The sequence below is a fragment of the Podarcis erhardii genome (genome assembly GCF_964252035.2).
Source record: "Podarcis erhardii genome assembly, chromosome: 17".
NCBI classification, from domain to species: Eukaryota; Metazoa; Chordata; class Lepidosauria; order Squamata; family Lacertidae; genus Podarcis; species Podarcis erhardii.
The window spans coordinates 7,535,017-7,561,705 of record NC_138515.1 but is presented as its reverse complement, the minus strand read 5'-3'; the positions used below and the strand labels follow the sequence as shown (position 1 = coordinate 7,561,705).

General features: G+C 42.7%; 1 protein-coding gene and 1 long non-coding RNA gene across 7 annotated transcripts in view; one reads left to right on the top strand and one right to left on the bottom strand.

The window, feature by feature from the left end:
* NFIX (nuclear factor I X) overlaps positions 1-26,689 on the bottom strand; it is a 256,837-nt gene that overhangs the window by 176,154 nt on the left and 53,994 nt on the right. The gene's annotated exons all lie outside the window — the stretch shown is intronic.
* On the top strand, positions 2,120-4,229 carry LOC309332641. The gene is made up of 2 exons (XR_014152275.1): positions 2,120-2,230; positions 3,600-4,229. It is a non-coding gene; the product is annotated as an uncharacterized lncRNA (long non-coding RNA).

Below are 26,689 nucleotides of genomic sequence, written 5' to 3'. Positions count from 1 at the left end.
AAGGAAAAGACCTGAAAAAGCCACACAACCGACTACAGCTGGCCAGCCCTACTCTTGTGGCTCACAAGAATATGTTTTTTTCCATAGTCACTTTCCCTGGTCCTCTTCCTTACCAGCACATTGCTCACAGAATGCACACATACAGGCATGCAAAACAAAAACAAAACATTTTGACATTAACAATTTTCTGCCTCCGCTATGGGGAGAAGAGAGCCAAGGCTAAACTACCCAGGAGATTATTAGGGCAGGGGTGGGCAGGAGGTAGATGGGGGTCTAATGGTGGGTCTCTGGGTGATCTGCAATAGCTTGGCAAGGATTTCTGACTCCCAGTCGTTTAATAATAGCAACAACAAAATGACCTTTTCCACCTGAAATAGACTGCTGAAATCAAAGAAAGCTAACCAGGGGTGGATGTTTGTGTGAAAGGATTGTGAGCTCAGTTCAGTTCTAGTACGGGCAACTAATTTCTAGGTTCAGAATGTGCTTAAAGAGACCCTGTTCTTTAATTCTAACTGTGCTTAATTATAGTTTAAAGGTAAATGTGTGATGTGCTAGTGCATGAGGCTAAAATATTAGGTGCTTTGCTCCTCTTCCGCTCCTGCCATGCTACCAGAAGCGAAGTCATGGTTTAGTTTAGCATTACAGCCCAACCAAGCCTCGTGGTTTTTTAGCCATGGCTTAGGTCCAATTCTGTAAGAATGTGTGTGAGAGTGTATGTAATTATTTATTTCACAGACTATATTAAATGTCAATTTTTATTAGATGACGACCAACTCCTACCACAAGAGATATATATTTATTTTTAAAAATCACACACACAAAAGGGAAGCTTAATTTTTTAAAAACAAAATGATTGTTATATATTAATGTTTCTGTACAGTTTTCCCTTCACCCCTGAACTCAAGGCAAAGCAAGATAAGTGAGGAAATACCACATAATAACCTTTGGGAATCAAAGGCACGTGTGATTTATAATGCTTATTGTGCAAGCTTCACTTTACTTCAGGTTGATCCACCAGTGAGTTTAATGTGGATTTGAGGCTGTTTGTGGCTCTCTTTTTTTCTTTTTCACCGTATCCACACAATGTCCTCCTAATCAAACAGGCAATCTGCACTTTCCCCCCACTAAAAGTTGATTTCCCAATCCATGGCTAATCCAATAAGAGAGAAAAATTCAATATGAAACAACGTATTATCCAACTTTGAAGCACATTGCATGTGCAGGTATTCTTACATGTGTGGACACAGCCTTAATCTGGCACAGCCAACTTCATCACAAGTACTATCATTTGGACACTGCCCCACTTATTTTCAATATTACCTGACAGAGCACTGAAATCAAGAAAATATTTGCTTAAATGGGAAGTCAGAATTATTCTGACACCATGCAGGCTGTCAAGGCAACAACACCATGTAAAATTATGGCTGTGCACTCAGCCACAAAAACATACAAAAACCATACATTATATGCACCAATAACCAAGCCTAAGGGGGCAACATTTGGTTCACAGGGCATGTTAAAAAAAAAAGTGATGCTGGCATGCAGCAATCTAAAATACTTATTTAGCTAACACAGAGCTGGCATCTATAAATTTGATGCTGGCTCCTAAAAAATGAAATCAGCCCCTAGCTTTTTTTATTATTATTAAAAAAAAAAAACATTTTCAGAACTGCCAATAACATTTGCTGGATTTGCTTGCATTTCTGTGCTTTTGTGGGCTGAGTTTTGATAGATAATTTGGAGAGTTTTTGTTAATTTAAGATATAAATAGACCAGAGCATCTGTCAAATTCTAAGTAGGTACTGCTATCTGAACCTCCCCCTGAACCAATCCAGCCAACAGATTCTCAGCACATAAATAACCTGGGAAAGGAAAATGAATGGGCAATTCCAATGTCCCTGCTACCACCACTTGTGCCACAACACCACCACTCTGAATTGTCATTAATGAGTAATAAATCAACAGTTAGTGTAGACTAAGAGGGCTGAAAGGGTGTCTGTGGATGGCATCAGGCCTAATAAGAATTTTTGTGGTTATTGTGGTGGGCCCAAATGTGGGGAGCAACAGCTAAAATGCAAGTGGGAAGAAGATAAGGATGCCGAACACCAGGTCACCGCTGCCATCCTTGTCCAGTTTCCAGACGCACTCTGGAAACGCTCTGGAGAGTTCCAGAAACACTCGGCTCTGGAATGGCACTCCAGAGGCAAAATGGCTGGTTCTGCATTCCTAGGTAAAATTTGGTTAAAGGGCAAACACGCAAACACACACACACACACACACACACACACACCAAGTTTGAAATCTCTTCTTGGAGCTTGGGATGGAGCCACACAAAGCAGCAATGTTCTCGTTTCTGCCTACAGCGCCGGAACTGACTAAATGTTTAGCAGTAGCCAGTGCGTTTTTCTGGGAGGGTCACAGGGGTATGGATACCCCAAAACATTTGGTGAATCTAAGTTTGGCCTCATTGAGGGGCAGTACAGTAGTACCTTGGGTTACAAACTTAATTCGTTCTGGAGGTCCGTTCTGAACCCGAAACCATTCTTAACCATTCTTTCGCAAATGGGGCCTCCTGCTGCCACCACTGCGCGATTTCCATTCTCATCCTGGGGAAAAGTTCTCAACCCAAGGTACTACTTCCGGATTAGTGGAGTTTGTAACCTGAAGTGTTTGTAACCCAAAGCGTTTATAACCCAAGGTACCACTGTATTTATTTATTTATTTTTTAAAAAATTAATATATGGTACAGAAAAATAAAATAAACAAACTGATACAAAATCAACCAAAAGAAAAGACATATACACCCTACGCTACAAACATAAACTTCCCTCCACCATGACTCGACTTCCTTTAGTTCGAATTTATTGCCATTGCATTCTTTGGATAATACATCTTATAACCATTTCTAACTTTTGTTCTTGCTTATACATTACATACTTAATCCAAGCGTAGCAACATATTCTTTTGAGAGCAGTGTTTTTCCATATACTCCTCGAAGCATTGCCATTCTAATCTTAATTTTTGATTTGAGGGGCAGTATTTCAATATGAGAGTACCCCTAAACATTTTTTTTAGGAAGAAGAAGGGGGGAAAAGCACTGGCAGTAGCTGTAACTTTGAGGGGGGTTTTGTTGTTTTTCAAGAGGAGCAACTGAGGTAAATAAACAGCCATGGGAGCACAGAATCCTTTTACCTTTGCTTGTGCCAGGGCTGCTTCCGCAACGCAAATACTTGGGCCTTCAGCTGCCCACTCAGTAACTCATGCCCTCACACAGAAGGCCCCCCCAACCTCACCTCACCAGCCATGGCTTCTCTGAAAGGCAGCCATTGACTTCCTCCCACAACCCTCCAACTTCCTCTCTACCATTTTCAACCAGTCTCTCTCATCCTGCCTTCTCCCCCCAAAAAATCCACAGCGCCACCAGTAGGTGGGAGGATTAAGTGCAGCTTTCATCTCAGGAAACTGGTTAGATTGGGAGGGGAAGAGGGTAGGGTGAGTTCCATGGGTGGTGGTGTGGGGGGATGACAATAATAATAATAATAATAATAATAATAATAATAATAATAATAATATTTTTATTTATTACTATTAATGTATAGGTGGCTTGAGGGTATACTCCCTATCTCCCTGGATATTTTGGAGCTAGCTTGGTGAAGTTGGCACTAGTTTTTCCAGCTCATTGCAGTCAGCCAGGGCACATGGCCTGTGTCTATAATTCCCTCACTGTGTGAACCGCTGGAAGACTGAAAGCCTTGTGTACCGTTGCCACTGAACATAGGAGGGGTAGAGATTTATCACATAATTAATCAATATAGGTGTATTTTTAATTCATTTGTCAATTGCACATCACTGCAGTGTTGACTAATTAATTACTCTTGCAATAGTATATTGCTTCTGGTTTTAATTGGGTTGGAAGACTGGATCCATTTATGAGATCCTTATAAATTCATACCTGCACATTATCTGGACACGCCTATTAATAATTTTCTTGAAAATGTTGTGTAAGAGCTATTTTTAAAAATTGTGTTGCCTTAATTGTTTTTGAACAAATAAAAGTGGAATGTTGAAACAGATCAAACTTCAAATTCCTCACCAAAAAGGTTTAGGGTTCATTGAATTTAATATATTTCTTTGTTACACATCGTCTTGTACTGTATTTATTTGCTCCTTTCAAAATCGGACAAATATTCCTTTTGCAAGATGTGAATTTCTTTTTAATGTAAAGAAAAGGGGGGGCGGAGAACATAGGAGGGATAACATGGGCGTAGCCGGGATTTTTGTTAGGAGGGGTGGGCCTTTTGTTAGGGGGGCCAGAACCTCGGTTAACTATGTGTTTTTATTGATTTTTATTTATTTATGGGGGGCAGCTACCCCTCCTTGCACCCCCTGGCTATGCCCATGAGGAGTAACGATAAGGGGAAGAGGAGAAAGTATTTAAAAGAGGGATTGAAAGAAGAAATGAGGAAATAGAGGTGCAGAGAGACCCATGTATTGGAAAAGTACAGGAGGCCTCCACAGCCAAACCGCTTCTGAATAACAAAATGAACCTTTGACCAATGCAGACATTATGACTTCAGTATCTGGGCAGCTTTTCTGGTAGACTCAAAAAAACCTTGCTCACTATATTGTGACATTTTGGTTAATCATGAAAAAACAACGTTGGAATATTTCACAAAAAATTGTGGCAGTTTAACCCCCTTGGCTCATGTAACCTACCTCTTCCTCTGCCTTAGCTGATTTGATGGGTTTCTCGCTGAGAAAAGCTAAATTATTTGGTGTGCAGAGGATTGGCCAACAGCCCCAGGAGGTGACATCAGCACCATGCCGGTGTTTCGTCCCCACTTATCCCTGCTTCACACTACCACCAGACTTGTGGTGGCGGAGAAGGGGGAAAACAGAGGTGGAAATAGTGATAACTGAGGGCTTACTTCTGCTCGTCCATATTTCTGCTTCTCCCGTGCCTAGAAAGCACGGGTCCAAGCAGTTTTCCACTTGTCCCATGGTTTCTAGGCATGGGTCCAAGCGGTTTTGCCTTTGCCCTGCCACATTCCCCCAGCAAACCTGCTCTTTAGTGCTGCATTGGAACAAACATCAATCCGTGGAAAACCCAATTGCCATTTGTTCCAATTCAGCGCTAAACTGTGGGTTTCCCCAGGGGAAAGCGGCTGGGCAAACAGAGGCACAGATAAGCCCTGAGAGTCATGGCGGTTGCTGGCCTACAGTGGTGTTGTCCTTTTGTTTATGAATAACTTGAGATGCTTGTCTGTGGATTCAGTATGTATCTCAGCATTTATAGTCTCTATTCTGAGAGTGAGGTTTCTGATACAGCTATAAGCAAGAGATGAGAGCCTTGACAGATCTCAGCTGTGTTATCCAGCAGACTCTCTGAGGCTTCTTTTCCAACTGGCACCAACTCCTTACAACAGAAAATTCTGCGTAAACTATAGGTCTCTGTTGTGCCCATTTTACAGATGTAGGAAACTAAGGCTAATGGTTTGGTAAAGGCTACTAAGTAAGCCCTCTTATTTCTAAATGCATTCCCACTGTTTTTTTGTTTCTCAAAATGTACATAGTGACATACAAGCAATATTAAAAATAAAGCCAATATATTTTAAAACCCAGTATTTATTTATTTGCAATATGCAAACAAACCTTAAAAAATATAAATGGGAACAACATAAAATCATCAATAAAATGCATCACTAAAAACAAGAATATAGAAACAGAATACACCCAGAAGGGCAAATCAGAGCACTATTACCTGAGAAGTACAAACACCTCCAAAATCACCAGTCGCTGCAATTTGGAGGGAACTGTTTTGCTATCCCTAGGTGACTGGGTCATCCCATACCACCCCTGAGAGGCTGCCCCTCTTATGAAAAGCTACAGTATTTCCATGAGCCATTCCAATGTTTAAAAAAAGTTGGGACATTCATTTTGTTAGACTAGACTTCCAACCTACAAAAAATACTTCTGAAGCAGTTCTGCTTACAGAACTGGACTTGGACCAGGGATTCTTTTGCTAAGGTTCCTCAGCTATAAACTCAAGTCAATTTCATTCTACCTCTGCCTTCCCGACCATTCCCTATCAGTTGTGATTCCTGCATTAAAAGGGCATAGATGAGCCTCAGGGTACCTTCCAACTGTACAATTCTATGATTCAGTCATTCTAAATCCCTTAAAGGGAAAGCTGAGGGGGAAACAGATGAGTTTTAAACAAAGTAAATATGATGGTGTACAATTAAAAGTGCATAATACATACTAAATAAAACTCATTCACGTTATCCCTCCCCCACCCCACCTGCGGCAGCTGGCCGCCCATGTATGTCTCAGCAAAGTCCTGTCATAACATTACTCTGGCACATGAGAATCACATGAAGATACACACTCATTATCCTCAGGTACATCACAAAAGTGAGTAAAAAAACAACAACACCAGGATAGATGTTCCCAGAGGAAACCAAGCATCAAAAAATTGGAAAATTTAACCTCCTGTGTGGCAGCTGTTGATAGTGAATGTCGAGTGAAAACTGCTGAGTTCTGTTTAGGACCTCGAGGGCCATGGCAGAAGACAAAGGCGGGAAGAAGGAATTAGGTGTGTCCCTGGAATAAAATTGTGTAACAGCAATCCCACACACCCCAGGCACTGTCTCCTGAAATGCAGCGTCGCTTTTAAGGCCTTAGAAGCGCTTTCTGCAGCTGTTCCTCTTCCCCTCCTGCCTTGAGTTATGTCATTCTTTTTCATGCTGTCCCTGTGACTGTGGCTTGGGGGATCTGAAAATCTCTAATGAGTTCTTAACTCTTCATTGTGCTAGTAAACTGGACATGGATTTGGGGCACTAATCCCATTAGGTGTAGTCCGAGCTGTCACTTGACAGCACGTGGGTTGGTTCCCAGTCCTCCATATCCCAAAAGGCAGAGATATTGGAAGGCCTTAAGAACCACGCTAAGAATTCAAAGGCCCACAAGGAATGTGTTGTTAGGTGAAAACCAAAGCCCACAGGCACCGGGGCTGTCTAGGCAGAGCAGATTATCGACACCAACCTCAAGCTTATGTTAGCATGAATATACTTTGTCCTGTGCCTAGCCAATAGAAGATGCAAAAGGCCCTTGAAAGAATTGTGGGTGATGGTGGGGTGTCAATTCCAAATATGGCAAAATGTGGAATGACTGCAGTCTGTTTCTGGCTCTAGAAGAGGGGTATAAATTAAGGTGCTTCCATACAGGGGCTTTGTATTACAAATGGGTGTAGTTCAGATCTTATCTTTCTGAATGAGCATTGAGTACATTAGCTTCCATGCATATATATTTTTTTCCAGGAGTGGATATTCACAATTCCACTGCTTGCAGCCTACCTTGCAGCTTGACGGAATGTATCTGGGCTGTGTTTTTTGTCCCTCAATCACTGCTCTCCTTCCCTCCTTTTTCCCCTCTGTTCTGGACATGCACACATATGTTTCTGTACCTGCTCACATCACTGGAAGTCAGAGCGGAAGAGCAAATGCTGCCAGCCCTTAGTTATCACGTTTAACAATAGGCAAAATGGAGGCTAGTGATTTTGCAGGGGGTGTCCTTTTCCATTAAAAAAATAAATAAAATTTGGAGGTTGTATGCAATTATTTTTTATTTGGTGGGGGCAGAATGCGTAACAATATCCAAAAATATTAGGAATGTCCCGTAGGCCTTTGAAACTGTCAGCAGCACTATCACACGTTTCCCCTTCCTCCTGAAAAATGCAGCGGCAACTAAATACTGAAATTAAGATAAAAGAGGACTCATGCAGAACCTCAGTGTGCTTGGTGTGGCAATATTGAGAGTATAGCTCTACCAAACCAGATGAACCTTTACTTTATGGCAATTAGTGGAAATGGGTGCATATTGTTTAGTACTGGGCCACCAGCAACATAACATTTATGTTGTACTTATGTGAGAAGCAATTGGAAGTATGGCTATGGTAATAGAGACCTGACATCAGAATGTCACCACACAGGTGACAAACCATCCAGCAAAAAAGCAGTGGTTAATAATAGGAGTAATGTGTTATTGAGCTTCCACATCAGTGATGTCTGTAAATTTATAATTGGTTATTTTTACGTATTGGATTTTCCACGGTAAAACAAAGTATAGGCTGGCATTTTGACGATGACAACGTTGTGTAGACACTACAGAGGAATTATGACCATGAGCAGTACTGATGCCACAATAAACTCCCCGTCTGGGAACAACCTTCGTTAAAAGGAGGACGGCAGATTCAACCTCCAGCTCAAAAAGGAAACAAAAAGTGTGGGGCCTATTTGTTATTATTAATTTTGGTTTGGAGCCAAAAGGCTCAGAACCATTAACACCTCCTTGTTTTATTTATCCATGCCACAGTCACTATTCTCAGTTTACGGGCGGGGAAATGCGGGTGAGAGATTAATTTACTTGTCCATGGTCATCAAGTGAATTCATGCCTCAGCAGAATTTCCAGCATAGATGTCTAAATCCAGCACTCTTTTGATTCACGCTCATATAAGATTCAGTGGCAGCAGCGGCTGAATAGTTAAGGGCCAGACAGGATGCTCATGCTGAATTCTGAAATTTCTCACAGCCATTCAGCATGTGGTAGCTGCAGACAAAGGCTGCCTCTATTGATTCCCAGCCCAAGGAGAGCTGCTAGTTATGACTCATGTGCACCCACTGCCATACACAAAATCCAGCTTTCAGGGCACCTGGCTGGCAGCACCAGGCCAAGAGCCGGATCCTGCATGTAGCAAGGGCTATGCATGGTTAGCTTGCCATGTGGCTACGAGTCAACATGGTTCGGCCGTGTCTGCTCCCGCCACATGGGCATAGGTTCACGGGCTCATCGTTCCTCTTCCACGCACACCCCAGAACAGTGCAATCATATACACGTCTGTTTAGAGTTCAATGGGACTTACTCTCAAGTAAGTACGCTCAAGGGTTGCTAAATTTAGTGGCATCATTAAACGCACCAAGAGACATAGCAAGGAAGGACGGTTCAGCATTACTGACGGAGCACTGGCAAAATTGAAAGTATTTGTGCAAGACTGTATTTTCGAGTATGTAAGTGTTCCACTCTATAAGGAGGTTTCCAGTGGCTGCGACTTTATGAATGGATAAAATGGCATGAGAAAGGGTAGGAAAGGCAGCTCAGGAGCAGGCAAGGGGTGAAGTAACAGACAAGTAATTAGATTAAAGGAAAGCTGCCTGCAACTTGTTAAGGAATGGTCGGCTCTGACTTGTGGTCAGCTGCAAGAGTGCTCCAGCAGAGATAGCACGACTGCTCTGGCGGGTTGCCTTTTCCACCCATGACTCCAAGTGCCCCACAGCCGTCATTCAGGTCAAGGCAGTCTGCAAAGGCAGCCAGGGAAAGGGCTGGTGAAAGGGCAATAGCCAAGGCCCACGTCTTTCGAGTAAGAGGCTCCTGCATTCAGTTCGTCAGGCTGCGTTTCCAGCTCTGGCAGTTGCTCACGGTGGGAGATGGGCCAAGGCACTCCATTTTCTTTCTGCCTAGGTTTCTCCCCCCCTAAAATGGAGCTCACCTTTACAGTGTACTTGGCAAATCTCAGAGGAAACGCAAAGCAGAGACCAAAAGACAGATGCTGGGTGGAGGAAAGCAGAGGTTTCTATTGCACACAGTTTTCAAACATGGAATCCAGCATACTCGAAAGAAAATTTCCTGGACATCTGGGAAACAAAACAGTAAGGACAACGGGACAACCCGTACTTTAGCCGCCATGGTCATCAGCCAGCCAGCCAGGCTGAGTGCAGGAACAGCGAACAGCTCGGCTGATGAGCAAAGCCAGCAGCCAGCTGCATAAAGACGAGACCTTAAAAGTTTCAACCTCAGAAACGTCAAAAAAGAAAAGGTCTTTCTTTCTTTCTTTCTTTTTTTCTGTCTTTCTATTGAAATCATCCTCAGTTCAAATCAGCATTTCAAGAGAATTGCTGTTTGTTTTAAACCAAATGGCATTTGATAATCAAAACCAAACCAAAACACAAGGTCATTTGCTGTGAAATGTGGATTCAAAACAGAAGGTTTTATTTGGACACAACTTGCCAGAAAATTGAAATGTGTTCCTCGGAATAAATTATTTCCTGTGGAAGCACTGGTTTTGGTGTAACTGAATTTCTTTGCAAAAAAAAAAAACCCTTCCAGCATGAAAATTTTCAGCTCAGTCAACATCAACGCTGTCCGTAAAAGACCAAGCCAGTTGCAAATATTTTTGCTGTGAACAAAACTGAAACCAAAGCTAAACATGTATTGTAGCAGACTGTCCTCAGTGAGAGGGCAATATCTTAATGTAGGGAGACTTGTTAAATGCCACATTTTCCTTGAAGAATCTGAGGGTTTTATTATTTATCATTTTAAAAATTATTTAGAATAAGCACCCTGCTTAAAAATAGGAGGGAGGGTAGCAATGCGTCATTGCAATCCAATATGAAAGGGAAAAGATAATGAAAAGCTGTCCATAGGGCAATGGAGGAAAGAAGAACGAAAGAGAGAGAGAAGGAAGAGAAGGAAGAGGATATAGAAGTCTCAGCTTTCATGAGTGACATTTTATATCAAAACCCAGCACCGTTCCGCTCCATCTTCTGCTTCTTTCCTGCTGCCAGAAATGCATAGCAAGAGTGTCGAGGCCAAACAGAAATACTCTACTAAATGGCTCCTAATACATTTGGCTTAAGAAAACAACCCCAGGCCCTCTTTGGTGTCCTACACAGTCCTCTTTCTTCTCAACACAAAGCATTTCTCCCATCTATTCAGCTGCTACCATCTCCACATCTCCATCCTCAACCATGCCCAGCTTGAAGTACTGCGGTAGGGGGAGGGCAAGGAGTGTGCACACGCCAGCCATGGAGAAATGGGGGGTCCTGTGCCCCAAATCTGTTTGGGGTTGGGTGGACTTGGGAGCTGAAGGAGCTTGGAGAAGTAATTCCTTCCTCCCCTGTGCCTATTCAGAGGTTAGCGAAAGGGCAGAGGGGCCTGGCAGGCAGAGTAATAATGAACAAAGCAGTGCATGAACACAACAGAAATGGGCCTGCCACGATGAACGTGGGGCGGACATGGGCTGCATCCAACTTGCAAAGGCAGCTTGGTCCCCACAAAACTAGAAGCCTGCATTGTTCTCGTATAGGAGTTGGAGCAGCCTGTCTCCCTGCTACCCCTTACAGAGCAAATGCATGGCTAGAAGAAGGAGGCCTCCATCCACAACCATCTCCATACGGGCGAGGTTCCCGGCTAAACCCTGCTTCCTGATTGGCTCCTGCAGACCGCATTGCTGCCTCACACTGCAGCATTAGCCAGAGCCACATCGCCGAATCCACAGCTGTAGCCGTCCGGCAAGAAGCCAGAACCCTGACTGCAAACGAAAGAAGGATGTTCTGCCACTCCCAGATGCTGAAGCCCCCCACTGTAGCCTCCTACACCTACTGAGATGATGCCCATCTCATCTTGCGCGCACACACACACACACACACACACACGTACATTTACGGCTCCCTCACTCCTCCCCATCTTCCCCGCCACCCTCTCTTGTTGAGCCAGCTAGAACAGTTTTGACTGCAGATTGGAAACTCAGAGCAGCCCCTCTCCAAACCCACACTTTTGCCAGCACCCTCCCCAATATCTCCTCATTTCCACAAAGAATAGGCGCTTAATTTCACCTCCCTCCCCCGCCCACCACCCCAAAAAAAAAAAAAAGAGGGAGAATGACAAAGTTTGCTGCAAAGTGGTTGCCCCTGGAGGTCAGGAGATTGGCTCTGAGCAAACACAGCCAAAGCTTGGAGCCAAAATACAAGGGTGGGAGTGGAGAGGGAGATATTCATCGGGAGCCAAAAAGTGGTCGGCAGCAGAACAGAGGAGAGAGAAAGAAAGAGGAGAAAAGGCGGCAGCTTTCTCTGTGCGGGTGCAACTGCCACTTCTAGAGAGCACACAGTGTGTGAGAGAGAGGGGAAGGGGGACAGGAGACTCGGAACAAGAGGAAAACCACAGAGAGAAGCAAGGTGTCGGCAGAGGCCTGCCATGAGCCGCTCTGCCCATCTTCCTCCTCCTTGAGCCACTGCTACACGGGGCAAATTGCGAAGGCCAGCTACCTGGCACATCGCACTGTATTCGGCCCCCATTTTGCTCGGTCTCACTGCTCTGCTTCCTCACTACACTTCACAGTCCTGCTTTTAAGCTTTCTGCCTGTAGCTTAAATCAGGTCAATAGGGGTTAGGGGTAGTTTGCTGCTACTGAATGCAATCCTGAGGGGTTGCAATACCCTTAGTCATAGCTCGTCTCAGAATTGCAACTTTCCTGCTTGGGGCTTAGCTGCCTTCATTATGGTGCGTACGTGTGTGTCTTTTCCCCCCCTTCATAAGTGCCCCAGCAAAAGAATACGACTGCTGCCCAGGAGCAACTTGCTCAGATTTAACCTTGTGTGTCTTGGTGGGCGTTGAGATCCATTTTAAAAATATGTCCTGTTCAGTCAATGTGGGATGCTCGGCGTTGCGAAAAGAGGAGGTGGGGAACCATACAAGACACCAGCATTTAGCTCCGAGTAAAAACAATGGGGAGGGGCTGTTGTGTTTTGCTTTCCAAATGAGAAGGCATAGTCTATGTTAACATGCGCTGGCTATTGTACCGTTGTACTGTATTCAAACTGTCATCGCGTTGACACCAGTGTATTTGTGGAAAAGGAGACCTATAAATAAGCTGACTTATGGCTATGGCTCTGCCCCCAGAAAGGCCCCAATCCCAGACGCAAGTGAAATGATACCTCCTGAACATCACAGCAGGAGATCTGCAGGGCAGAGCAGGGTCAAGAAATCCAACCCGCTTCCTCTGACGCTCTGTGTGATCTCAGCCCATGGCTGTGGAAGGCAGCACCTCAGGACAGCACATTAACAAGCAGGATGAGTCTCCAAAATACTGTCATGTACGCTCATGATATACATGATGGGGTGTCCAATGGACTAGATATAACGTAGCATAATAACAGTTTTCCCATTAAGACATACATTTAACCCAAACCAGTGCTTTTTAATGGAAAGTATTCAGGGAAAGGGTAGCAAAAAAAGAAAAGAATATTTGGAAAGTTTTTTTTAATTTAAGAAATTAATAGAAATATGGCTGGAAGTTGGAAAAAAAAATATTGTTGTTGATCTTTTCCAGAGAAACTAAAGTAAGATATTATTTTTAAAAAAATAATTAAAAATTGGCAGTGCTCAATTTTTGCTTCATTAAATTCAGGATAAAAATTCCTAAAATTACAACAAAACAACAGCAACTCTTTGACCAACTTTAAAATGTTATTTTTACTTAGGAACATTTTTTTTTGAGGGGGGGAGAAATACACAAATGTGCATCTCCAATATTTGACTGATTCTAAGCTTTAAAAAAAATGCTTTAGCTTTGACTATTTAAATGTATTAGGTGCTTGTTTTTTCTCTAGAAAAACAGCTGATCAGTTTAAATGAATAAGGAAATAGCACAAGGGGGCTTACTCCGTGTTAAGAGGCAGAGGATTGCAGTCTAACCTGTTTCTCCGAGTGGCAGTGGCGCAAGTCAATTAAAGGAGTTGCTCATTGGCCACATTCAGACAGAACGGAAATTAAAATGCAGCAATTCAGACCCTTTTGTCTGATCCACAAGAACGGATGATGCTCTAACAATTCATTTGTTGATGTTTACACTTTTCTGTGCCACTGTTGTGCTATTAACAGTACCCCCAAGTTGGTGATGAACAATTTAGAAATCACAATGGTCAGAATTATAAAAAAACAAAGCAACCCAGTAACACCTAAGAATATTATTAAAATAACAGTAGCAGCCAAAAAAACATGTAGATATCAATTGGTAGATTTCATGTGGTGGAGTGTTTGGGAGAGTCAGTGTAACCGCTGAGAAGGCTGTCGTCATTCAACCTTCCAGAGGACAAGGCACCCAAAACAAAGCTTTCCCTGTTGATCGTGAAGAGTGGGACGCTACCAAAGTCCTGGTTCTTAAATAGCAGGATATGCTCTCCCCCACAAAAAAACCCCCAAACCTTAGGTTAAGGGTGTGTGGTTTGAGGGTCAGGGAAATTATGTGGGAGGAGAAAGGAAAGTGTCCCATTTTTGAAGCAGCCCTCCGTTTGAAGGGCTGTCCAGCCCAAGTCTGGCCAGAAGGGAGACAGCGGCCAGTAGCTGGACAGCGGACTGAGAGGTCACAAAGGGCCACCCGGTCACAGTCTGCCCCACTATGGTGAAAAATGCACTGTGTTTCTAGCTAAATTGCAGCCATTATTTCCAAATGCGTGTCTAAACATACAGGTGAGCATCTCTCCATGCAACCTTTTCCGGCGGCATTAATAATGGCCTGCCCCTAAAGGCTTGCCGTTCAGTCGTCAGATCCAATGGTTGCAGCTAGTACTCTGTTTTCAGAAACCTTCCTCTCCCTATTCAAGTTCCCTGTTGTTCCCACCCCAATTTCACAATGCACAACACACACACAACACTCTTTCCGACAACAGGCTACACCCTCTTTTCCCAAGCGTTTGCACACAATCACACACGGTTAGGTGTGTGGTCAGCCACTGCCGCAAAGCCATGATGCAGTATGAACTAATCTGACTGACTGACCGTGATCTGGTGCCAAGGGGTTGCGAAGGACGGGTTCTCCCCTTTCCCCAGGGTGTTTTGGATCATCTTAGTGCCAGCAAAGCAAAGCTGGGTCTGTAGCCATCTGGCCAAAGATCCAATGTATGCTTCTAGGCCTGGTGCCACTGGACTAGGCGAAACTGGGGAATGAGCCATGCTGCCCAACCAGCCCATTCTGGCTCTCCACTCTCATTCAAAGGCTCTTGCAAACACATTTGTACGCAAATTCCCCCCCCCATACACGCACATCCCCGCACCAGGATGATCACAGGAGTATGGCCATGGGAGTGCCACTCTATTTGGAACAGAGAGGTCAACAGGAATAATAGATGGAGAGAATGTAGAAGTGACCACTGGTCTCAAAGAGGACAGAATTTGGTGACTTTTTCTTCTTGGGGGGGCAGAAGTCAGAATGAAAAACAAAGAGGTGGTTGGGTTGCACCAAACTGCTCTGTGCTCCTTGGATGAAGGGTGGTATATAAACTAATTACAGTGGTACCTCAGGTTACATACGCTTCAGGTTACATACGCTTCAGGTTACAGACTCCGCTAACCCAGATATAGTGCTTCAGGTTAATAACTTTGCTTCAGGATGAGAACAGAAATCGTGCTCCGGCGGCACGGCAGCAGCAGGAGGCCCCATTAGCTAAAGTGTGCTTCAGGTTAAGAAGAGTTTCAGGTTAAGTACGGACCTCTGGAACGAATTAAGTACTTAACCCGAGGTACCACTGTAAATAAATTTATAAATTAAATATTTACAATTTTAATATATTATTTATTTACAATCATTCATTTCAAGTCCTGGTGACCAAGTCTGCTTTTTACCTCCTCCCTCCCCATACTTCTTTCCCCCCTCTTTTTGTGTTGTGTCTTTTAGATCTCAAACATGAGGGCAGGTACTGTTTTTGTGTTTATTGCTCTATGAGACTTTTCAGGTGAAGAACGGGATAAAATGGGTGGGTGACTCCCAATGCTTCACCAATCATTGCTCTTCTGCTATAAGCTACAAGCAGAACTGCAATTCACTTTCCACACTATAGGTTGCAGTGTGCTTTTACTATGTGTGCATTCTTGCTATGTTCTATCCACACCATTAGGCGTGACACAGCAGCTGTGGGTGGGGCCATGAATGTGTGCTCATCGCCTGTTAAGTATAAGCATTGTTCCCCATTTATTTTTAAAAATCAAACATAATTATCGCTAAAACACATTCCCTTAATTTTTCCGTCTAAAAGAGAGGTACAGTGCTGTAACACCATACTGCTATAGTGTTAATTTATTATGGTGCTATAACACTATACTATAATAATTTTCTTAACATTATGTTGTTACAGCACTATATCTCTCTTTCAGTAATATATAGAGAGAGATAGAGAGAGAGTCAGGAAAGTGTTTTAGCAACAATTAAAAGATCAATTAAAAAAACAAAACATGGTGCCCACCACAAATGCTGTAATGAATGCGTGCTGAGCTGCGATGGGTTCGCGTTGTTGATATATCACTGCCCGTGTCAAAACCCTGCCCTTCTCAAAAGATGGGAGAGTAGTGACAAATACATCTATACCTGTTGAAATTGCGCCACTCCTCTATTTTTTGGGGGTGGGGGGATGGAATCAGACTTTCCGAAGTATAAGAAAAGGCTGGAGAATTTTATTTACTGGTTAAATTTATATACTGCTTTCATCGCAAGATCTCAGGGCAGTTCACAGATTAAAATGCAAGATAAAAACACAAGTGAATAATTGAAACCAAAACGACGAAACAATAAGAACCACCACAAAAATATAGGATGACAAGGATTGAAGGACAGTGCTGTCTGGATGCCTGATAAAAACAAACAAGCAAGTGAATGAAGTTATTCCACACCAAGTACCTCATATTAGGCACCCATAATTAATCCTTCTTTGCATTCGGTGACTTTTGGATCTGAAGGCAAGAGGCTTCAGTCGCAACCCAAGAGCTGGAGATTGTGATACAGCCGCCTCCTCTGTCTAGTGTCCTCCCTCAGTCCCAGCCAGCATAGCCAGTGGTCAGGAATGATGGGAATTGTAGTGCAAAACATTTGAAGGGCATCAGATTGGGGGCAGCAGTGATGCAGTTACCTGCTCACAAACCCATTCAGCAGTGACAGAGAAACTGAATTGGGAATAGTGGCTCTCGATTCAACAGCATGCTACAACTTAAGTAGAGCTGAGTTTTGGAAATCTGGATTCAAAATCAACCGGTTGGATGGTCTTGAGCGGGGCCTTTTGTTTCAGCTTTACTTTCCAAGCTGTAAAATGGGAATAACCGTGGCCCGCTTCATAGTGGCGGATGAAGTGCAGGAGCAATTCCTTCCAGGCACAGTCTTTGGAATGGAAAGGCTCTTAACGAGCAAATCTAGCTATCCCCTTTCCTTGCCCATCTAAATGAGAGAAGAGGGGGCCATTCCCTCAAGGAAACCCATGTGCCACACTGTCTTAATTATCACCCCACAGTCTTAGCTACTGCTGTAAATTAGTTCCACACAATGCTTCCCCTCCCACACAGATGCACGGCTTGTCCTTGCCTTGCCAGGGAAACACCACAGGAGTGGGTGAAAGTGGTCAGATAACATAAACTCCCTAAAAGCAACCGTGGATTCACTTTCTCCGAGTGGCCAAATCTACCAGCTCCAGACACACTTAGACATATATACATGGCTTAAGCACATATACATGACTCTAGTCTCCCGCCAGCGTTTGGAGAAATGTGTTTCTTCTCCTACAAGGAACAGACAACAGCCACAAGAAATCCTGACAGATGCTCAGATCACTACAATGCCCTTCCATGCTTCCCGTTCATTTCTTTGGGGCTTGTTCAGAAGAGCTTCCGGCTGGACCGTACACCTTGCGAATATGTAGAATAAAGGTGGGACAGAAAGACGCTGTGGTCCTAAATGCCCCACTTGGTGCAATATAGTAGGATATTTCAATTTGAAAAGCCAGAATATCACACAAGTCAGGACTAGTGAGGGGGAAATGTTAGCACAAAAAGACATGAAATGCTACCCCATCTCAGCTCTCTTTCAAAATATCCTTCCCCTTTTACATCCAGCAACATTTTAGCACCCTTTGGCAAAATTGCCTCTATGCAAAAAATATTTAAAACCCCACTCTTCCATGAATATTTTATTCCTTAAGATATTCCTGTATATTAAGTTGTTGTTGTTAATTAAATTTCTAAATCACAAAAGGCTATTTACAATATAAAAACATGAAAAGGCATAACATACTAACAAAGTAAAACGATGCCCCCCATCCAGATATTAAGTTTATATTTCAAACATAAAAATAACACTCTCCTCTCCTTTCCTGGCAATGCTCCTGCTCTTTTAAGAAGGCTGAAATCCAACAGGTGAGGCTTTCCTCAGGAAGTCAGATAATGGGGGCTCCACCATGCGCTGTACCTGTTGAATTTCTTCTTGCCAAGCAAGCCGTTCCAGGCATAGGAATAGTTTTAATTATGATGATGATGATATGGCTTTTTTTAAAAAAAAATGGGAGTCGGGAGGTGAAAAGGCATGTGGTTCTGTTTCATAAATGTATTAGACATATATAATATTACACTATAATATTGCACACCTGTGCTTGTGACACGTCTGCAAAAAAGAGAGGCAACGGTTCACACTATTAATAACTACTATTACAGAAATGATGCTTGGGACATAATTTAACGCATAGAATCCACTTTTTTATATATATATATATATATATATATATATATATATATATATATCTCTAAATTGTCCCTTCCATTCAAAGGAGTGGGTATAATAAATGTTTTTGGTTGACAATGGCCACATCAGACCTAAAAAGTGTTTTATCTGATGTTACCCAAGGGCAGACACACGCATGGTCTCTTGCTAGAAGGAAACTTTCTTGCTACTTTGTGCCCCGAAGTACGTATGCCCTATAGTACAATCGCACTTAACAAATGCATGATGTTGCAGGATGCCATTGGGGGCCTGATACCTAAGTAAATGGCTTGCTTTGTTTCGCCACACGCTAAGTTGAACCTGAGCACCCTGAAGAACTTGAGGCGCTTCAGTTTGTGTGATACGAATGGATTTGCTAAAACCGGATGATGCAACGGCCGGCAGAAAATTATTCTCCCTTGCTAGATGCAGCCTCCATTTACTTCTTTTGTTCTCAAATCCATTCTCTCCTGTTGGGGTTCATCTGCCACTCCCCTCCAAAGAGACAGGCAGGGCTACGGAGCCATCTCAAGCTGCCATCGCCTGCCACAGAGAGATATATACACGTCAAGTAAAGTTGCTCTAATCTGTGCAGTAAATCAGCCTCACTGGATACAAATTCCAGTAGGTGCAGATTATAAATTTATAGCAATCCGCTGCTTTACACTTTCAGAATTTATTTCATTTAGTGCACCATGCATTTTTAAACACTTGTCAAGCAACAGTGTGGGGAGGGAGGGGGGCTAACAAGCCAGACAAAATTCCCCCCTCTCCAGGAGGAACATTATTGGGCCAGAGTTTCCCCCCCCCCAAGAAAGTGCTTTTTGCCCCCCCAAAAAATCAATTATGAAACAATGCTTGCTCTTCCCACCCCCATCAGCCCTCCCCCCTCATTCATTTTCTCTTTTGGTATTCTCTCTGAAATTTCAGTCCTTTTCAATTATTTAACTGCCCTTGACTTGTTTCTTTTCAGGTTAAAAAAAAACCCCACACCCTCCACAGCTGTTTTTATACATATGTGAATCAATAGGTCTTTGACAGGAAGATGCCCACTTTGCAGCAAATGAGTTCTTAGATTTATTGCAGAAGAAAGCGAAAAACTTAAATGTGACCGAACTCCAGCGGGCCTCTGTGATTTTTGCAAAAAGGTCTTGTTCCGCCAGTGTGGCTGAACTGCACAGATCCTGCTCATCTGAGGCATGGTCATGTTCACCACTTTGTACGGCCTGCAGCCAGTAGAGAAGGAAATTCATGTCTGCAGAGCAAATGGATGCTAAAGTGCCCCTTTGAGAGCATTCTCATAGGCCAAGGAGGTCTGGGAAATCTCCCTGTTTGAAAAGCCAGTATCATATGGGGAAGGGCAACACCTCTGTGGGAGAACACGATATGCTTTTGAATATAGAAGGTTCCAACTCCAAGCTCCCAATAGGTCTGGGAGGGGGAAACCCCATCTGAAATGCTAGCAGTCTGCAGAGAACGTACTGAGCTAGATGGAGCAATGGTCTGATTCTGTACAAGGCAGCTTTCTGGGCTCCTGTCAGCAGTTTCCTAGAGTCATGAAAAATCCACCTGAACTTTTCCAAGAGCTGCCAACACATGAAAGGGGCATCGCAGCACCTCTTCTTTATACGAATTACACAGAAAAGGGAGGCAGGCAGCAGATTTTCCAGACGAATATGAGTCAAAGTAAGCAGGCTTTGGCTAAAGAAGCCACCTTTCAGAAATCATGGATATGGCTTTTCAAGCTGATGGGTGCTGCTGGTTTTAAAAGTATATTTCTCCCTGTCCTCCAAAACTGGATTGTGGTTTTATTATGAATGCCATTTGGCTCCTGCACTGTCTTTCCCCATTATCTTTCTCCTGGCATTGCCTAACTCTCCCAGCAAAGATGCATGACTCTCTCTCGCTCTCTCCACACACACTTTAAGAATCCACTGCAACCACTACAAGAGTCATAACCGCCATATTAATACCACAAAGGATTCTGTGGTTGGGGTGGGGCAACCAAGCAGGCCCCCCTATTATCCCCAGGCCTCGGTTATCCAAAACACCTAGCGAGCTGAAATCAAATGGTAATCCAATACAAGCCGTTCCTCCATTTACCCAGACGGCAGCGTTGAATGAAGTAATGCCATACAGTTAATTCTATGCCCCTAACTCACTTGATGGGGGATTGAAGAGACAGCACTCCGCTTTCTCAAAAGGTCCCTAATGAGGGGCAACAGTCAGAAGCCATGATTAAGAATTTCCAAGCCCTTTTAGGGGCCTGATTTATACCTTGTAGTGGCATTTAGACGCAGGCCCTGAAAGGGGTGAGCTGCTCGCCGTCCCACTGATGACAAGGACCTTACTTACTTGGCATATGGAAAAGCAGTGCATAATGCATGAAGGCCGCAGACTTGAGGATGGCTGCCTCCTTCCCCAACGTATAGAGGAACATCATCACTTGGCAAACATCTGCACAATCTAGATGGAGGGATGGAAACAGAAAAACTCCCCATCCATCTCCCACCACCACCTTGAGCCCCTGAAACCCAGAGGCAATCGGGAAAATGCTGTCTGCCTAGGGCTGGATATCACTGAACTCTGCATTTTATAAATCAAGTTTGGGAAAGGGAGGGAGAGTGCACGAGAGAAGTTTGAAAGAATAGCCGAGTGGAGGAGCACCTCTGTGCCCCACAGACAGTCACTGCAAGGCTAGGCAACGGTTAGCTAAACAAAATTAGGGGACGTGGATTTAATGAAGATTAGCAGGGGCTGGGATAAGCTGAGTGCTTCTTGCCATATTTGCTGTACGCTTGGGAACATGACCTCATTCTGGATAAATGAGTTATTTGGAGAATCAGAGCTCGAATAAACAAGTCTCCATGCATAGATTTTAGGCATATGGGCTGGCATTCTGTCTGCCAGATCCAACAGAAGTCTGTGGAAGCTGCCCCAAAAATCAGGATCCATACGTTGAAATGTGTGTGAAGCGCTGCATGTGCCAGGCCTGCAACCAGCCTTGGTTAAAAAAATAATAATAATAAAGGCAGGCAACATCCTCCATGTAAAGAGGAACATATATATGCAAACAGTCACATATTCAAGGGGGAATATTGTTAAATGAAGTGGGATTTTTCGATTTATATAATCGTGTGCGATCCATAGGCTAGAAAGAACATACATAGGTTTGTGTCTATGTAGATAACAATTTGCTTCATGAATGTTTGCTATCTACATATGCCATACAAGGACATATCTAGCTGCACATTAAAATGCATGTGTGTTGCAAGGGGAACGAGGTGCTGTAGTAAGACAAAGGCAGGTATGCCAGCATATGTTTATATTTTATGGGCACATTATCAAGTGTATATGCATGTGGGTATATGTGCAATGTTTCTTGCATACAGTTGCAGTCTACTCCAGAGTTGCCCTATTAAAAACAATGGGCCATTTCCAAATCTTGTGGGCGGTGGGTTATGACGGTTCCTATTCAGATTATTCTAAATGGCAGGAACCCATGATAAATATACAGTGAGCATTACACCAAACACAAACAAATGCATGCAAACACCATTCTGCTGTGGTTGCAGCCACACAGTCAGTGAAAGCAAGATCCCTGAAGTTCCCACACAGGCCTTTATCCCACCTTCGGAACACGGTCAGGATTGCACCATACACAAAGTTCATCCGCGAACATATATATACAGTACGTGCCATGTGTTCTCAACTAATCGCACAATTAAGCGCATTGTTCTTCCAGTATCAATTGCACATTGATTTATAGGCTCTTTCTACATAAGCTATGCAATCAAATGCAGGGGCCATGCTCAGCGGCTCACCTTTCTTCCTGCAGCATTTAGAAACTGCATCCTAATACTGAAAGCAACTTTCAAACAAAATCTCAGGAGCTTTCAAAAGCTAGTAGTAGAAGAGGGGAAAGAATCCATTCAGTAGAATTAGCCGTCCTAAGTTTTTGGTATGCATTGTACACACCAAAAAAAGCCCAAGCAAAAAAAATAAAATAAAGACACAAAACACCCCATTTATGGAGCCTCCGTTCATCATTCACATGAAAAGAAAAGTTGTTTACAGTTTGCAATTAAGTTTCTATTGATAGTCCCAAACTGTGAAAGTTTATAAATATCTTAATGAATTGTTTGTAAACTCACCTGAATGCTCGTTTCAACACTGCATAAATGTTTATTTATAGCCTCACTAATTCCAGACTCCTTTATTGCCTGGTGCATTGTTCAGTTTTGCTTTGTGTTTGCATATATCTTGATACTTTCCATTTTCCTCACCATAACTCACCATAAAGAATTCTCCATCCAATCCTCACAGCCCACAACACAAACACATGAAATCTGTTATTGATATTTCACATTTTAATAGAAATATTCCAGCCACATTCCCACCCACCCCAGAAATTAATCTATGGCCAAATTCCCTTTGAAAGGTGTAGGGACATGTAAAATTCAGCTGATAAATATTTTCCTTAAAACTGAAAGAGCTGAATAGAAGAGAGCAGTCACATCTCCCAGGCTTTGTGGAACATCTGATCGATTTGATCAGGCTGCTCCAGGACTTTACACAGAGGCAAAGCTTTATAAAGCACTTTTGATCACATGTTGCTTCCACATGTGGAGATTCTTCCGGCGAGGTTCACAGAAGAATGCAATGCAAAGCGAATAAAAGCACCCGCAGAATCAGTCCTGAAGCTACAGTGGAAAAACAACAAGCTATAGACGTCATGAGAACACATCCAAATTTGCTACAGGACTCGTGTGCAAGGCACTCCAATATCACACTGATAAACAGATAGAAAGAATAGTCTTCTGCACTGCCAGACACTCTTATATTTTTGTATTGCAAACAATCTCTTGAAACACAGCCAGGGGAAGTGATAGGCTGGACAGCATTAGTTCATTTGTTTTCACCGTTCAAGTCCCCTCTTGGCAAACAATGTCATTTTCCAAAGATTTGTCTGTTAGTTTTAAGGCAGGAAGAAAGACAGAAAGACAGAAAGACAGAAAGACAGAAAGACAGAAAGACAGAAAGACAGAAAGACAGACAGAAAGAAAGAAAGAAAGAAAGAAAGAAAGAAAGAAAGAAAGAAAGAAATGCTAATACTTTATAGTATTCCAGCCAACTTTTAGTGTCCGAGCGTCAGGGACAGGGGTAGTGAAACTCTAGCAAATACTGTCATTAACTGTTTGGTTTGCATCAGTTTTCTATGTAATTATATGTATGTTTAATTGTACATTTATACAGCCCTAATCTTTGGGACGAGGCAGGTTAGAAATGTGCAATCCTAAAGTCTACTCAGAAGTAACTCCCACTGAGTTCAACAAGACTTGCTCCCAACTGCAGATATAAGAATGCAGCCTAAACAAATAAAAGAAAATAAGCTACTCACCCTAACTTTAAAAATCCACTAAATATAGGAATGTAATAGTGACTGATGTATACAGTTCGGCAGCTCTATTCCATATTTCAAACCAATTCCACAGAAGGGCCTCAATCATCCCTGCAGCCAATTATTGCTCTGACTGTACACAACTGATATCACACATATCTTGTTCTTAATGTCTTGGTATCTGCACATAAACAACTGCTCTCATTAAGATATTGTCTTAAGACTACATCATAAATATATTATAGTCCCAATTTCTTCAATATTTGCACGCAGAGGCCTACATTTGCCTATTAACCACCAGTTTCTTAGTGTAGTTTCTGAGCCATTCTAAATGTGAGGATAGAAAGTGCTGCTAATGCGTACATCTGAATGAGAGGAGTTTCTACATTTAAGCACAAAACCAGAACATTGGCACCAGTCACACCTGAAGAGTGTGTCCCCAAATCCCTTGTAATTTTGCAGAGCATATCGGGGCATCTGTGCACACTCGGACAGATTCACACCTGCATTCTGGACAATGCTGCACGAGGTTATAGGCTGCATCTCTCAGATCGGCTTCTGCAGTCATCTAGATCAGCAAAATGTTTGAGGGCAGACAAGAAATGTTCTGTTGCGCTACACATACTCTGTCATTATGATACTCACCATCTATTACACGTTAGGGTATTCCATGTTATATACTAATGCTATATACGGCCCTACCCCTAGAGGCTACCTGTACATAAAAAATATAACGCCAACACAATACTGCAATATAGATTATAACCATGATCCAAACCAACTCTGCAACTACTCCTGATTCAGATTTTCAAAAAGAAAATTTGTTGTTAGCCGCTCTGAGCCCAGCTTTGGCTGGGGAGGGCAGGATATTAATAATAATAATAATAATAATAATAATAATAATAATAATTATTAGGCCCTTTGTGAAAACCTGCCCAGTTATTCTGAATTGCAAATAATGTTAGGAAGTTATACAAAATTATACAAAATTTGTAACCCTCGCCCCTACACATACACATCTTCAGCTGCATCACAGACACCCTTCAAATAAAATGGCATTCTGCGTGCTGTGTGTCGATTCAACATTAGCAGCCTGATTTTACGTTGCGTATGCTTTTGAGCTCCCTGCAAAACTAAAGTCTCAGATAACAAACTTCTAGAAAGGAGAACAGATCTAACATGGGAACCACAATGGAAGTGCAAAAGAGTCCAACATTCTACCACATAATAAATGAAACACTTCTGTGGTGGTGGCCACTTCAGGAAAAATGTGACTGCAAGGGCACAACGATAATTTCAGGTCTGTGTACAATACCCCGGGAACTTGGGCAAACATCGGCTGCCGAAAACACTAACGCAAGTCAAAAGCTGTGCAAGCAAAACTCCAAGCTAACTGAATGGATCAAGCCCGGTTATAGTACAAGAGGCAGTTGGGGTCAATCCAAGCTGGACAGGATTGGGCTCCAAGATAGCCTCTTTATGGTATGAGATGCATCAGTTGAGCGAATGGAACGTCACCTGGGAAAAGTGGGTGCCCTACAGGGTTCAGAATGGGGTGGGTGATTTGGAGGGTAGTCACTAGCAGCATGAATATCCACAAGGGAAACAAAATACCAGGCCTACAAAATCATAACAAAAGAAATCCAGTTCAAAGGGGTGGCGGGGGGGGGGGGGAGCCTCTCTTATCTACTGAGGGCATTTGCTATGGATCAAGCCAGGTTTGTTTAATTCATCGGGCACAAATAAAGGGCAACTCTTTAAAGGAGCACAAGGTTTTCCTTCCCAGAGGCAGAAACGAAACTGGACTCTCTGCCTTGGCATTGACCCAGGGGCAAGACAAAAAGCAAAGAACTGAACACAAGGATTCCTCTTTTCAAAACCACCACCTTAAATTCGCTTTGCCCATAGGCCTTGCAAGTTAGATACTCATCTACACTAAAACAGATAGCAAACAAAATACGAAAAAGGGGCCTTATATTGCATTACTAGGATAGCACAGCTTGAATGATGCATATGCTACAGAAATATGTGCACATCTCCTTATACTAACAATTAATGGACTTCTCTCTTTTGATTGATCTTCAGGTTCTTCCCCCCCCCCCCCAGCTATTTTATAGGTTTGGGGCTGTTTTATAAGTTTCAATGTTTTGTAATCTGTCTTTATAATTAGTTGGGGGGGGTATTTACATTAACTAACTGAACAAATAAATATGGCCCTGGGTTGTTTTTACAAACTGAGATAAAAAGCAGGTAGTTGTTGAGGAACCAACCTTAGGATGTAGTCCATAAACCTCAAATCATATGTTTAGCATTGTTCTCTTAGTTACCTCAATAAATATTTATTTTTAGCCTCCAAAAGGCAGAGAAATAACTATATGCCAATAAAGGCATTTTAAATTGAATTCTCTGCTGGTAAGATTTTTAGGTATCAACTTTGCTTTTGTGTATGTTTCAAATGTGATTATTGCTATGTTTTATTAATATTTCTATTTGGATTTTCCATGCACTACTTTTGGAGGAGTTTGCAAGTGGGAATGGGCATGACACCCTTAGAGGGACCACTGGAAGAATGTTTGGGTAAAGCAAAATAAAGGAGGAATTGTTTATAATATGGAATATATTGCAGAGAGTGTAAACATTTATAAAATGGAATATGCCTGAGCTGTTCTGCATTTCATACAACAACATATGCATATGTGCACTAAGCTAAAAAAAGAGAGGTAATATATAAATATATTTAATTGTAAACATATTCTGTGCACAACGTTTTAGAGCCACCAATTCTGACAAGCATATAAGCACAGGAACGCGCTTCCAGAGCCTAGCTCAATCCCTCAAACTATATTCATCATCATAGATGATAATATATATATTTGCTACACATGGAAAAGATCTTTTCAGAACAGCGAGAAGCAACGCGCTGCTAAAATTGTAACTTGGTTGGG